This window comes from Canis lupus, chromosome 19, assembly GCF_048164855.1.
Source record: "Canis lupus baileyi chromosome 19, mCanLup2.hap1, whole genome shotgun sequence".
NCBI lineage: Eukaryota > Metazoa > Chordata > Mammalia > Carnivora > Canidae > Canis > Canis lupus.
In genome coordinates, this window is record NC_132856.1 from 18,501,430 (window position 1) to 18,514,377 (window position 12,948).

Genomic DNA, 12,948 nt, shown 5'->3' on the forward strand with positions numbered 1-12,948 from the left:
TACAGATACCAATATCTTATTTTCTATTCTTAGTGTGTAGTTGTTTCTTCTTCCAAAGTCCCCAAGTCTTCTTTACTTAAGAGATCTGAATAAATATACCTACCAAATGCAAAGGGAGGAATAATAGAAATACTAACAGGAAAATCTAAAGAATTTTGAAGTATATTAAAGCAAAATGGGCCTTTGGGTCCTTGTTTGTTGTTTGCTTTTTTGCTGGGTGAAGAAAGAATCATGAGTGAAAAAAACATAAATACGTAGTGTAGGTATATTGAATGAAACTAGACTCACTTAAGGAAACAAAACACAGAAGGTGAGAGAAAGCACACTAGAGGGAGAAACGAAACTTGCTCAAAAGCAAGAGGTATTAAAGGCGTGTGAGACTTGTCCACTCAATGTACAGCACACCTACAGCAGCTGTTCAGAATGAGGTAAACTCAGGTCCTCAGGCCTTCCTAATACAGACATCTTATGCTCAGGTTATTTAGCATTTGAAAATAATATTTTTCACACAATGTGGCCCCTAAAAGCAAACCTATGACTTCAGTAGGTGCTTAGCAAAGGAAGTAGTGATCTTTTCCAATCCTGGAGGAAAAGTTGGCTGCATAAGAATTATTTAGAGATAATATGTCACAGTGTCATTGGTAAATAAGGGATAATGGTATCTACCTTGCAGGATAGGTTTGAAGGATAAGGAGTAACACGTATAAAATGCTTAGTTCAGGATCAGGATCTAGAAGGTGTTCAGTAACCGGAGGGGCAGCGCAGATCCATCAACATTACCAACCAGAAGCAGTCAACAAGGCCAGGAATAGCACTTACTTGATCAGACATCACTCAAACTCAGCCAACAGGAAGAAACCACATCACCCCAATGGTGACATAGGAAACTTGACAACTGCTATATAAGCTGCATGTGTGAGCAGTTATATGTCTTATTCTCACAAGACAGGAAAGGATTTCTTTAATAATGTTTTTTTGCAAGCTTGTAAGTTCCTTAAGGCCAAGAAAAAAAACAAATCTTAAATTTTTGCATCCCTGGGACTCAAGCACAGTGGCTGTCAAATTGTCAAATACTGGTTGCTTAATAAATGCACATTGAGTGAAAATACCTATTTGATATGTTTGTGTTGTGTGTTTGTCTGTCTATGTGAAGTATATGTATTTGGAATCAAGAGTGGCTATTTTTTGTTTTTGTTTTATTTTATTTTAAAAATGTACCTAATCTCGGGATCCCTGGGTGGCGCAGCGGTTTGGCGCCTGCCTTTGGCCCAGGGCGCGATCCTGGAGACCCAGGATCGAGTCCCACATCGGGCTCCCGGTGCATGGAGCCTGCTTCTCCCTCTGCCTGTGTCTCTGCCTCCCTCTCTCTCTCTCTGTGACTATCATAAATAAATAAAAAAAAATAAAAAAATAAAAATAAAAATAAAAATAAAAATGTACCTAATCTCAATGAATCTTCAAACAGTAGAAATTTTTTAGTGATTTTAAAAACAGAATGAGAGCACCTCAGCTTTCTGCCAATATTTGGGTCAATACTCTTAAAAAAATGGGAGAGAAAATATCTCTCTTTCTGTCATCAACTAGCATTTGCCTGGCAGGAATGAGTTCTTGATTCAAATTACTGAAGTCTTTACACTCAAAATGTGTACAAGATGCTCAATTCAATTTTTTTTAAATGAATATAATATCTTTTAAAAAGAAAATGATATATGATGTATATAATATTCCCTAGAATACAAGCTGGTACCACAATAAAAATGAGCACACAACAGAAATTCTTCAATATGCTTAACATAAAATGATGCACAATAAAATGACTATTGGGAAAACTATGATCAATAGAAAAGTTGCTTTGGGAAATTATTTATAAGCAAAACCTTATATAAGCAATATGAAAATGTTGAATTTTGCACTACATGTTAACTAGAATTTAAATAAAAAATTTGGGAAAATATTGAATTTGTTCCTTTTATTATATTTGAAAGAATACTCTGAAGAAAATAGTCTCTATTTCTGATCACTAGTTTCAGTATGTGTTTACTCAAAAACAATTGCTGACCCCCTACTAAAGGTCATATATGATTTTTCTTCTAACATTAATTGAAGACATAATTTGTGCTGCATGTTGCACTAAACAATTTATCTGTTATTCACAAGTGCCCTCTAATTAAGGTACTACTGACCCTAATTTTATAAAAGATGCAAAGAATTCAAATAGATTTAGGTGCCTGTACAATATCACAATGAGAAAAAAAAAAAAAAAAAACAAGATCACAATGAGAATGAGTGGCACAGCCATGATGTGAACATGTCCATGTAACTGGAAGCCCATAGCTTAATGTACACTAGCCAGACTTCCTTATTCCATCATTCATATAATATACCTTGAGTTAGAGATAGAACTACCATGTAGTCCTTTTCTCAATCTCCTACTATTTTTAAAAGTCATACAACCAACTGTTGAAAGGAGCCTAATAGCATCATGTGAAGAAATTTAGAAAGAATATTCCAGGGCAAGTCAGAAGACCATCTGAATTTTATTGCTAGCTCTATCATTAATTTTGCTTATTAACAGCAAGTTTCTTAACCAATTTTGGTCTCAGGAGCCTCATTTACAATATGAAAATTATAATAATTGGTTTTTTTTATAATTTCTTTTTGCCTTAAAAGTTTATAATTACAGGAGAGGGGTGCCTGGGTGGCTCAGTTGGTCAAGCAGCCAACTCTTGATTTTGGCTCAGGTCAGGATTTCAGGGTCCTGGGATGGAGCCTTGTGTTGGGCTGCATGCTCTGTAGGGACTCTGCTTGAGATTCTCTCTCTCACTCTCCCTCTTCCCAGCAGATGTGTGTTACATGCATATTCTCTCTCTTTCAAATAAATAAATAAATAATTTTAAAAAGTGTATGATTACAGGAAAATATTGCTCTAATAATGGAGCTGAAGAGAGAAAGAAAATGACAAAATATTTGAAAGGCTGGCATCACAAATTTTTATACAAGATTAAACGATTAGAAATCTATACTGTGGGGCAGCCCCAGTGGCTCAGTGGTTTAGTGCCTGCCTTTGGCCCGGGGCCTGATCTTGGAGACCCTGGATCGAGTCCCACGTCGGGCTCCCTGCATGGAGCCTGCTTCTCCCTCTGCCTGTGTCTCCACCTCTCTCTCTCTCTCTGTGTCTCTCATGAATAAATAAATAAAATATTTTTAAAAAAAGAAATCTATACTGTGGAAAGATAAATACACAGAACAGATAGATCAAAATGAATAAAATCTTGAAAGATACACGAGAGGTGACTGTAGTTATGTTTTCTATAATCTTGGACTTTTATAACTTGAAAGAGGAGAGATTCCTCAGAAATAAATTGAGAGTAAATCATATACAATAGAATTATATTACTAAGCCTAGCTTCCAGAAACATCGTGACCTATTTTTGGCAAGCACACTCAAAGTTTATAAACAGAAAGCAGGGTTTATATCCTACTTTCAGAGTATTTGAGACTCCACCATTTGAGAACATTGTGGAGAACACCTGTCAAGAACCCTTCCCTACTCTATGGATGGCTGACCTACAATGACCTGGATCTGACCAATGCTATCAATTACACTCAGGAACTTTGGGGTTTTGAGCCAGTCCAGCATGTAGCACACAGCAGGTGGTCAATAATTATTTAAATGAATGAGCTCTGCTACTTCCTGGCTGTGTCACCTTGGGGGAAATTATGCAACTCCTCGTTTTCTCTGAAATCAAATGTGGCCAGGATTTATTCTGTTGCTATCTGAGAGGTAAGGATCAACATGACTGATACCCTACAGGATACCCTACAAGATAAACCAAAGAGAGCCAAAACCCCCACAGGATTTTCTTTTCCTGCTTTCCCCCGCCGCCTTCCAGGCTAAGCTCGAGCCAGTGGCCTTCTGACCTAGCACAGCTTTGGCCATGGCCCTCAGTGATGCTGACGTGCAGAAGCAGATTAAGCATATGATGGCTTTTATTGAACAAGAAGCCAATGAGAAAGCAGAGGAAATAGATGCGAAGGCAGAGGAAGGGTTCAACATTGAGAAAGGTCGTCTTGTGCAAACCCAAAGACTGAAGATTATGGAATACTATGAGAAGAAAGAAAAGCAAATTGAGCAGCAGAAGAAAATTCAGATGTCTAATTTGATGAATCATGCAAGGAGCAAGAGATGACCTTATTATAGACCTACTAAATTAAGCAAAAAGGAGACTCAGCAATGTGGTAAAAGATACAGCCAGGTACCAAGTGCTGCTGGATGGACTGGTCCTCCAGGGTTTGTACCAACTGCTGGAGCCTAGAATGATTGTTTGTTGCGGGAAACAGGATTTCCCTCTGGTAAAGGCTGCAGTGCCAAAAGTGATTCCTGTGTACAAAACTGCCACCAAAAAAGATGTTGATGTCCAAATTGTTCAGGAATCCTACCTGCCTGAGGAAAGAGCTGGTGGGGTGATTTAAATGTGATTTAAATGTGATTTAAAACCTAAGCCATGAATATGTCTTATTTATTAAAACAAAAGGTTTGGGGATCCCTGGGTGGCTCAGAGGTTTAGCACCTGCCTTCTGCTCAGGATGTGATCCCAGGGTCTCGGGATCGAGTCCCACGTCAGGCTCCCTGCGTGGAGCCTGCTCCTCCCTCTGCCTATGTCTCTGCCTCTCTCTCTTTCTCTCTCTCTGTCTCTCATAAATAAATAAATAAATAAATAAATAAATAAATAAATAAATAAATAAATTTTTTTAAAAAATAAATAAAACAAAAGGTTTATGTGGAAAAAAAAAAGGATCCCCTACAAGAATCCCTCTCAGAGAAGAAGCTTCCTTATACCAGGGTGGTAGAGCAGGAAGAGAGGTCACATGCCACATTTACAAGGCACAGGACCCTCATGGCACCACCTGTCATCTTCCAACCATGAACACGAAGGTAGCGGAACCATCCTGGAATCCAAGATTCAACCACATTACCTAGTCAAATCACAAAGCTTGGATTAGACCTCCATGACACCAAGGAAGAAGCTGCTATTTTTCCCAATCATACAACTTAATAGTCCTATATATCAGAGGCCGAAGTGCCTTTTATGGACCTTACCCATTCCCTGTTTGTCATCTTGCTGTATGCTGAAGAGAGGCATTGTTTATTTTCTCAATTCTGTCAATTATACTATATCAAATGAAACCATGTTTGAAATGGTTTTGAAAGTAATAAGCAAAAATGTCAATGTTTTATGTTAAGAAATTGAATAATCTTTTGGATCTCAAACAGGATCTAGCTCTGATTTTATATTACTTTCTACTACAATTGTAGATTGTCTCCCTAGGAAGTACAAATGTGACTAACAAATCTGCAATTCTGAACACAATTGACGGAGGAGCACTTTGCTTTTGTATATGATCCAAAATGTATGGGATAATAATCTCATATATAAGAAAAGCAAAGCTCCTTTGACTAAAGACTGATCAAGTCAGGTGGTTGTGGTCAAGTTAATACCAAGGTCAGGCTCATTCAGTAATGATAATAGGATAATTTATGTGGGGCTTGCTGTATGTCACACACTGTTCTGTTTTGTATTATATGAATTCATTTTATCCTTACAACCCTATGAGACAGGCACTTCACTTTTTGCTTTTAAGTTCCTCATTTTAATGATAAGGCAACTGAAGCACAAAGAATTTACATAATTACAAAACCATTTCTCCAGGATACAGCCTTATAATCATGATAGTCTCAAATACTACCAAAGGTATTGTCATAGCCATAGAACATTTTCAAACCAGACTATTGTTCTTTAGGGCTGCAAGCCTAGTGAGCACATATATTTTCAGTCATGACTAAAGAATGAAATTCCAAGTCATTAAAAGTCATACTAAAGTATATATGAAAACTAGCCTGAAAGTCTTTCAGGCACATTTAAGTATGAAAACAAGTCAATATCGCTATTATTAGGACTTTCTGAAAGCATTATACAAGGGCATCTTTGTTCATTCACTCAAAGTATTCATTACTTGACTGCTCTGGAGTCCGGCACTGTGGTCAAGGCACACCCATGAATGGAGAGCCCTATGTCCCTGAATAGGAACTTGTCTAAACAAATCCAATCCCAGGATATTATTCCCAATTTCCTGCTTGAGCCATTCCACCTGTTGCTTTGGTCAGAGTATTTGCTCAAACAGCTTTCAACCCCTGATCAGCCCCCACTGTTCTTGCACCATTGGCCTATGAGGCTCAGAATCTCTGCTTCCCCCTCATCATCCCCAAAGCACACCTAGGGCTATACTCTCCCTCAAAAGAAAACTAAGTTTTAGTACTCTATCCACATTCCCAATATTTTTCAGTACTGTCTGTATTTTAGTATTGATAGTTATTTAAGGTCTCACACCATAGTGAACTTTAGGATACAAATAATTTTCAAGTGATTTTACATGCCAGCCATGAGAAACTCATTTTTTTAACCTATGATTTCATGTTGGAAAGGCTCCGAAGGACATGGGAGTTGGTTAAGGTGGATAACTTGTGGGTTATGTTTTTGTTTCCTTTCTTTCTTTTTTTTCTTTATTTTAAGAGTAATAAATGTCCACTGTAGAGATCTAGTAAAATACAAAGTTATGTACATACATACACACATATGTATGTATGTATGTGTAAATACACACAAACACATATGCATATATACAATAAAATAAAAATCATCTGTCAAAAACTAAGTGCATTCCCCCCAGTTAATATATCAATATTCAGCTACTGTTATACTCACATATGCACATATACATACAAATAGGTAAAAAAAAAATAAATAGGTAAACATCATATACTGTGTATCTTCATATAACATTATAAACATTTTACCTTATTGAAAAATCTAACACACCATTTTATGTTCTTCTGCTTAAGCCAATCTTCGCATAAATAGAAAACTTCCTTGTGTTTAGATAACATATTGATATATGCTCAAACATTAATGTAAAATCATTTTATTTATAACAATAAAATTTTGGTAACAATCTAAATGCTCAGTAATAGAGAAATAATTAAGTACCTAGAATAGACTGTGTATTAGATGACTTTGTAGATCAAAAAACTGTATTTTATTTTTTTTTAAGATTTTATTTATTTACTCATGAGAGACACAGAGAGTAGAGACAGAGAAAGAGAGAGAAAGGGGCAGAGGGAGAAGCAGGCTCCATGCAGGGAGCCTGATGTGGGAGTGGATCCCCAGTCTACAGGATCAGGCCCTGGGCTGAAGGTGGCGCTAAACCGTTGAGCCACCCGGGCTGCCCAGAAAACTGTATTTTTGAGGAATATCACATGCTGAGAGAAATGTCTTATGTTACAGAATTAGATGAAACAAAGCACTACAAAATTTTGGATGGAATATGAGCTCAGTTTTGCCCCCCAAAAAATATGTATCTACAACTTAATGGGAAGTTAACACTAGAAGAGACAAGGAGAGATTAAAGATGATCTAATTTAATAAATATTTTTTTAATGATCATGAGTTATTTTTTGCATCAAAATAAACATGCATAAATAAAGCTGCACAATTATTTGAGCTAGGTAAATAAATGGGGCTCAGTTGATGAAGCTATAAAGAATGGCATTCATGGTGGGGGGACTCACTATGGAATATCTGGAGAGAAACTGAGAAGCCTAGGAAATCAGGACATAGTCAATAAGATATGTGAAGTTTCAGAGGCTGAACATGGGGGCTGAGAGCAGGTAAAACAGACAGGAGGCTGAAAAGTTGGATTACAATGACAGTGTGAAGAGCCTTGGGTGTCATGACTAGATAATTAAATTTCATCTTGGAACAGAAGACTATTGTGGATTTTTAGTAGGAAACTCATGTGTCAGGATGGTAATTCCAGTTCATATTTTTGTATTTCTCATAAAACTCAGGTTTCCAAGGATGCTGGATGTCTTGGTTCATTGGGAAGTAAAGAAAAAGGGGAGAAAAGAAGTGAGAAGAGAAAAATTCTTCCTCTAAGGTAAAGGGCTCAACTCAACATCTTAGACAAAATCAGTTGAGTTGAGCCCTTTACCTTAGAGGAGGAATTTTAAGTGTTCCTTAGTTCCTTTCAGAGAAGGTCTTTGAGTGGAGAAGGGAGTAAAATAGCTCAGAAAATTCTAGATATGATGTAAAGTTAAATGATAGGGAACACAAACACCAACTGTGGTACTCACTAGCTGTATCCTTGAGTAGGTCACAACCATCATGAACTTCTGCATCTTCCTTTTTTTTAATTGGTGCTAACAAAATCTGCCTCATCACCTTCACAGAGTGGCAATAAGATTTTATAAATGGTAAACCACATAACAGAGATAATGTCAATGAAATCAGTATGTCAAAGCAATATGTGCATTCCTATGTTAATTGAGGCATTATTCACAATAAGCAAGCTCTAAACTACCTAAGTGTCGCACACACACACACACACACACACACTGAAATATGATTCAGCCATAAAAAAGAAAGAAATGACAGATGCATGGGTGGCTCAGCAGTTGAGGGACTGCCTCTGGCTCAGGGCATGATCCCAGAATCCCTGGATGGAGTCCCACATCAGGCTCCCTGCATGGAGTCTGCTTCTCTCTCCGTCTGTGTCTCTGCCTCTCTCTCTGTGTCTCTCATGAATAAATAAATAAAATCTTTAAAAAAGAGAGAGAAATAAGGAAATGCTGCCATTTGCAACAACATGGATGAACCCAGAGGATGTCATGCTATTGAAATAAGTCAGACATTAAAGGACAAAAATAAATAAATAAATAAGAAATAAAGGACAAATACTGTAATCTCATTTATATGTGGAATCTGAAAAAGTCAAATTTACAGACGCATAGAGTAGAGTGCTGGCTGCCAGGGACTTGGGTGGAGGTGCTTATAAGGAGATGCTGGTCAAAGAGTGCAAAATTTCAGTTATAAAATGATTAAGTTCTAGGAAGCTAATGTACAGCATGGTGACTACAGTTAATAATACTTTATTGTGTACTTGAAATTTGCTAGGAGAGTAGATCCTAAATATTTCTACCACACACACACACACAATGTAACTACGTGGGGTGGTGAATATGTTAATTAGCTTGGTTGTGGTAGTCACTGGCAATGTATACGTAAACAAAATCATACTGCACACTTCAAATATACACAATTTTTATATGTCAATTATACCTCAATAAAGCTAAAAAATAAAACATTTTAATTAAACATAGATAATGTCTAACATAACCATTATTTTATATACACTCACTAGTAAATGGAGTTTGTTGTATAAAAAAAAATCTAAGTACAAAACCTAATTTGTAAAACTATGAAAATAAATAGGTAAGCAGCAGAACATGACTAAGTTACTCAATAACTAAAAAAAAATCTAGAGGCATCTGGCTGCCTCAGTCAGAAGAATATCAACTCCTGATCTTGGCGTTGTAAGTTCGAGCTCCACACTGGGTAGAGAGATGACTAAAAAATAAACTTAAAAGAATCTAAAACTGCTTCAAAAAGATGTAATAAGATGTCTAAAAATTGAAGGAGGCTAGTTATTGATAGACTCTAAGTGTTAACTATTTAACTTCTAACTTACTACAATAAAATGCTAATTCCTATTAAAGGTAATGCAGAACACAATATGCAAATTCAATGACAACTCTCAAAATATCTTTAATGTGGATCAAATTGATACTGTAAGAAGAGCTCTAGGAAACTGTGTGCAAATGGAATGATATACAAACATAATGGTGTTACTCCCAAGACCAAATTAATAATTTGCAACATCCTGCCAATATGTGGGCTGAGACCATGACTCTCCAGTGCCTCCACCAATGAGTTCAGTACAGGATAGATGCCAATTACTCTTGGTTATAGAGATGAGTATGTGAATTCTAAGCATAACTTTCTGGTCAGCCAGTAGAGGTTACCAGGTCTTTCACTCCTGCCAAGAAAGTCAATCAGAAATATAACGAGATTCAAAAATTTTTGACATAAAGAGTAGAATATCATTAGTGACACTTTGGAAAGTATTTATTAAAATACAATTCCTAATGGGTTAGGTAAGTTGAAAGAATAGTTGAGGATGACACCAACACATTTGTGATGAGATACATTTGAGGTGATAGAGAATAAAAAATTAAAGATACACTGCGAGTTGAAAATTTTAATTAAAAATTTTTTTAGATACTAAAAGTCAACATTTAGAAAAATATTATATTTAATGCAGTCCTATTTCATAAAATGTAGAAGTTCACCTGTGGGGTAGGTCTATTTCAGTTTTCCATAAATGTGCATCTGCAATTATCTACACATTTCAAGCAAAAGAGGAATAGACGGTGGTGGTAGTGGTGGTGGTGATGGTGAGGAAAGAAAAAAAGTATCTGCCTTAATTATGGGAAATAACAAAAATATATTTTTTAAAAATATTGGGGAAAGTTATTCAGATCTCCAATCTGCATTGATTTTCTTCCCCAGTAGAATTTCCATTAGACAAAAACTCTTAAATATAAACCAATAAATAAAACTCACTCTTCAGGTACCCAATTCTACAGTACCAGTGCTAGCAATTAATGCAAAATGGAAATTGGTGATGATTTACCTAGGTAAGGGGTTCTTACCCCCATGAAGGTCACTGATGCATTTGAGAATCTGGAGAAAGCTAAGGACTCTATCCAGAAGCATACACACATCTTCATGCATATGCTGTATTGAACAGAATTACAATGGTTTCAAAAATTACCTCTGATCTGGATTACTGGAACTATTCAATATAAAAATGAATATTCATCCTCAAAACTGAGAACTATAATCAGTTCTAATTGTCTAATTGAATTTTATTGCAAACTACCTATATTTTAATATAAAACCTTACTTTTTATAACACTCTAACAAAGATTTGTTTCATTTAATCCTTAAAACAAGTTTGTGTTAATTTGTTAGATTCATGTAAAAAGGAGGGAAAATAAAATGTAGAGGGTTAAGTTACTTCTTGAATATCACTCACAGCAAGTGACAAAGGTCAAGTGTAGAACCCAGTATTGTGATTCCAATTCCAGTCCTTTCTCAACGATGTCAAGACCTGATTTCTGTGTCAAAAAAACAAGTGGTGTATATACTTTGTGAAGGTGCATAGTTTAAAATGACACAAAACAAACTCAGTCCTTCACTAAGAAAGGAAATCTTTATCCTTTCTCTTTTCTTTTTTCTTTCCTTCCTTCTTTCTTTCTTTCTTTCTTTCTTTCTTTCTTTCTTTCTTTCTTTCTTTTCTTTTTTTGCAAATCATCAGCTGGTGGTTTGTTATGAACCAGTGAAGGAGCTGTGGACCAGAGCTTCCCTACTCAGGATTTTGTCAGTTTTAAGCGTTTGCTTTCATCTATTTCTGTTTAACATGACACAAAAGCCTGAGAGAACCACCACTTCCTTAGTCTCTCCACATAATCCGGGCATCATACAGGAGCTTAAAAGACATTTTATTCTCTTCATTTTAGAGTGAATGCTCCAAATTTATTATACAAGAGATCCTTTGATCCTTCAGCAGCAAGCCCCTTTTTGAAGTTCTGGTAACAGTGTTTAAGAGGGTTCTTCCAGGAGGGGCCGGTTGGTCACTCAGCACACACTTTAAGTACTCACTTTGTACAGCTCCTTATTGGGCCTTTATAATGCTGCAGAAACTCCCGGTGGGGGAGAAGGGAGAGGGAGGATCCACCCAAAGCAAAGCAAAACAAAACAAAAGCAGCAAAAACTAAGAGGTGTTCAACTCCTTTTATTGGAGGAACCACAGTGATATGAAGGGAGGAAAATTTTATCTAATGGAGTCTTGGATGGGGGTAGTAGCTATGGCCTAGGCAGGTAATTGATTTGCAAGTTCAAGACAAGAAAAGTGTAAGGATTAAGGCCTAAATTGCATGCAATCAACATCACTTTCTGTTTTCTCAACAATGCATATTTTGAATCCAGCTATAATGATCCCACTGAAATCCTAATAGGCATTTCATACCCACAAAGGGTGGGTAAACTGTAGTAGTTAAAGAGCTGACCTAATTACCTGGAAAATTCAAGCAAAAAACCCTTTTCTCTATTTGTTCCGTATAGACAAATATTTCAGGAAATATGAGGTTCTAGAGATCTACATTTTCTAGAAACTAGACTCTGTTCTGAGTAGCCTGCTTGTCTTTGGACACTCACATTTTTGGCTTTGAGAAATGTAATATCCTCAGGTTACTTCTCGCATGAATCATTCACAGTATAGCTGGAATAGATGCAACTGAATTGCCTGAATTGCTTCTCTATTCTAAGGAAAGATTTGGGCAACTTATGGATGGAGGCGTGGGGAAATTGGCCAGTCAGAAAATGTTTTGTGAAAGGCATTTTCTCCTGCCACTTTGTTTCACATCAGTGCTCAAAATTATGAAGTTTCTGAAGGACATAGCAATTGGAAAAAAAATTAGGAAAAACTTATAATAAATTATATCAGGCATAAAACATGTCGGTAGAAATTATAATTAATAAAAAGTGAAATGTTACACTACCTTAAAATAGAAAGCAGAATCTCTCTTACCAACAACACATGGGACTAATACAAAAATCAATGTTCACTGTGCTGGTTGGACACAAAATTACACAATTAATCCTGTGTAAACTAACCTATCAGCCATGTGCACTGCAGGATTCCTGATAACTATTAGGCTGCACAATCTATTAAAGAAAGAGAACTTTAATGAGATCCCATGAGAATCTAAAAATTTAAATCACTTTTTTTTCCTCTCTAAAAGAACATTTTTACTCCATTTAATGGACATTACTTTCCATATCTGATACACATATGGTCAAATCCACCATTAAAACAATCATCGGGAACCAGAAAGGCAGCCTATCTTGATTTTAAAATATGCTACTGAGGTGATTTCAAAGTAATAGAGGATTTAGAGCTCTCCATGAAAAAGATGCCACCTTATCT

At 36.3% G+C, this 12,948-nt stretch overlaps 1 protein-coding gene and 1 pseudogene across 12 annotated transcripts in view; one reads left to right on the plus strand and one right to left on the minus strand.

The window, feature by feature from the left end:
• Positions 1 to 12,948, minus strand: part of CHL1 (cell adhesion molecule L1 like) — a 195,456-nt gene that overhangs the window by 151,170 nt on the left and 31,338 nt on the right. The window lies entirely within an intron of this gene.
• LOC140611222 (V-type proton ATPase subunit E 1 pseudogene) lies at positions 3,890 to 4,473 on the plus strand (annotated as a pseudogene).